This window comes from Centruroides sculpturatus, unplaced genomic scaffold, assembly GCF_000671375.1.
Source record: "Centruroides sculpturatus isolate CEXI.00-Female unplaced genomic scaffold, Cexi_2.0 scaffold269, whole genome shotgun sequence".
Classification (NCBI taxonomy): domain Eukaryota; kingdom Metazoa; phylum Arthropoda; class Arachnida; order Scorpiones; family Buthidae; genus Centruroides; species Centruroides sculpturatus.
Window position 1 is genome coordinate 146,211 of NW_019384601.1, and position 3,169 is coordinate 149,379.

Consider the following 3,169-nt stretch of genomic DNA (forward strand, 5'->3'; position numbering starts at 1 on the left):
TTTTTTTTTTTGTTTTTTTTTTTTTTTTTTTTTTTTTTTTAAGTATAATTAGACATTTCAATGTCGGCCGATGAAACCGCAATTTTGATCAAGGTTCTTTCTTAGAAAATAGTAGTGATGTGTCATTGGCATCTAACAGCTACGAAGTAACAGCAAGCAAGGTCCTTTGAAAGACTACTTCACTTTCTTTTAGACAGGTGGTAAGGTTCAAGGCTAAGAACACTGTCCTGTTTAAACAAACACCTCGATGTGGCAGCTATAATAAGCATTTTAACAACTTCGAGATGACGGCTATTTAATCAGATAATCAACACTTGTATATTGTATTATATCGAGTTCGATTTTCTCAAGTGTTTCTTAATAAGTTCAAAGAACTACAAAGAATCTCAAATTATATGCATTTAATTCTTAGAAATGTCTTTCGTAAGAAACAAAATACTAAACTAAAAATTTATTATAATTAATATAGCTATGATTAATGTTATGTGATATTTCTAAACGACATATTAACGAGAGTGAAATGTTTAGTTGTACTTTATTTCACTCGTTAAACAAAACTTAATGATATACCGCAGAGATTCAAGGCCATCATATGTATAAACGGTCAGTGAATTTATAATGTTATAACTATTTATTAGCTCGTTAGATGACATAAAAAATAAATATCGTCCAATTGGTCAGATTCAATAAGCTAGAGCAATTTTAAATTGATTTATAAACTTACAAATGACAGTTTTAAACTTAAACTTTTATTTTTTTTTAAATGTAAAAGAGGGAAAGGAGGAACGTATCTAATCAACATTTCGTCATAATATTACTACACGCTATCTAAAAATCGATAGCTCTAGCTATCAATAGAAATTTGCTGGTGCTGTTTTAACGAGATCGGGAAATGCTTTATAACATTTTCCAGATGACGCGACGTTGCAAATCAATGGATTGCGTACATTATTTAGAAACAAATCTTATCTTGTTTAACTGAAAAAACCGCAATCAGATCCTTTGATATTTTATTAAGTCAATAAATATTTCTTTATAAACAATCTAAAGAAAACAACATAATAAGAAACTTTGATATACTTATAGGCTAATAAACAAATTTTGTTATTACATAAAGCTCGTTTATAAATTTAAACACGTAGAAAATCTTGTAAACAAACCTTTTACCTTTAAGTACGAAAACTGACCACAAAACACCCGAGGTATTGACTATTTCTTTTTTTTTTTTTTTTTAGAAAAATGGCTGTGTTTCTGATTCAGTAGGGTAATTAGACCCGAGCGACCTTCTGTTTTTATAAAACAAGTCTTGAAACGAGTCAGTGGACAGTATAAATCGTAGGGAAAAAAAATAAGTTTACGAGACAAAAGCAGAGCGTGATCATCAACGGACATTCACCACTATAAATAAATATTTAAATCTGACGTCGATACTAATATAAAAGTAGACTATATTAAAAAAAAATGATGAGTCGTTCTTTACACTGCAATAATTCTTAGCATTACTTACACCATACTTTACCGAGAAAGCATATTGATAGAACAGAGTTTAAAGGTTTAAAATCTACCAGACACACCCAATAACTAACGAGTTTCGTATAGGGTCAACGGGATTCTGCAGATAACAAAGCAAATAATAACTAATAGAACGTACCAAGATATTAATAAATAATTTTCTAAAGGTTACAGGCGCTCAGAACTAGAATAGATACTTCATATAGGTCACTCGGTTCTATTTTAAACTGTTAAAAATCTATTTCCTTGTTGTGTTAGTGAAATTAGATATAGCTTAGCTGAAGAATTGAGTAACAAAAGATGAGAGGTACCATAATGGAAGGGTGTAAGCGTCACGCCTGCATACAGAATATTTTGGCAAAGAACCAAAAGGAGACGATTCAATTTCAAATGGATCTATACTACGTGATAATTCCTTTATTTTATTAGTATACTTAATAGCGTACCTTGTACGCTAAGTGTTGTGTGTCTATTGTATAGCTACGTAACGATTAAAAGGAAACTACGTGAATATCTTTGACCTTAGAAATATAACAGTCTGGTATATCGTTATATAACATTCTAAATTATCATTTTACTCTTCCTGAAAAATATATTTTTAGAAAAACTTTTCTAAAATAAAAATATGCGAAGAATTTATTCTAGAACAAATGTAGAAGAATGCATCGAGTTAGAAAAGATGGATCGAATTTCCATTATACAAATACATTTATTTTTTCCATTTTTCAAGAAATGTATCATTTAGCTAAGACCATATATTCTAGAAATTTTTAAAACATGATTTTATTATTATTTATACGAACAGAATTTATTATTTTAGTCTAAAAACACACAATACAAAAAAAAATTAATAATAGTTTAATTAATCGATAAACCAGTTTTAACAAATCATTTTAAACGTTAAAAATCAATTAAAACATTTAATACGCACGTGAGTTACGAAGTGTTTGTATATTTATTCAGAATCAAAACGAGAAATAACAAATACGTGCGTTAACTGAAGTTTCAAAAATAAAAATAAAAATGTAATTTTCCTGTCATTACAAAAAATATTAACAATTTTAGATATAAAATGTACAGAAACAATGCTTACTTTATAATGTTACGGCTCAGACATTGTAGTAATTCCTCGTGCTTCACGCCGCTGGCATAACAGAGAACGTCATCCACCCGCTAGCTACATTGCACGCCGCTTTACTACATCATTCACGTGACGACAAGTTTTCCTTCGCGCCCTCAGCGCCACCTACGTGCGTGCAAATTCGAAGCTGACTAAACAGTAAGTAGTGTGACGTATTCGTGTTTTTAATAACAAAAAAAATATCCCTTAAAACAAGTCCGTATTTTTTATTTTCTGTTTTTTTAAACAAAAACAAGGAAAAAAAATGTTTAGTAACTACGTTTATTCTGAACTCTTGAACTAGTTTGAATTTTTATCAAAGTTGACGTACAGTACAACAAAATGTATTATTTTAATATACTTTCTGGAAAAATAGATGATTTTTANGTCTTAAAAGAAAGTTTCATATTTCTTTTTAAAAAAATTATAAAATTCCACGAGTGTTTAATATTCTTCAATTCGTTAGTAACATGTAATTTAATTAATGATGACATTGAAAAGAAAAATTAAAATATTAAATTAAACCTTAATTTACGA

General features: G+C 28.8%; 1 protein-coding gene across 1 annotated transcript in view; it reads right to left on the bottom strand.

Annotated features, from left to right (window-relative positions):
• LOC111624997 (beta-1,4-glucuronyltransferase 1-like) overlaps positions 1 to 2,739 on the bottom strand; it is a 13,411-nt gene extending 10,672 nt beyond the window's left edge. The window contains exon 1 of the mRNA XM_023368007.1: positions 2,606 to 2,739. The gene's annotated coding sequence lies outside the window, so the exon portion shown is untranslated. The remainder of the gene's footprint in view (positions 1 to 2,605) is intronic.
• Between the last annotated feature and the right edge of the window lie 430 nt (positions 2,740 to 3,169).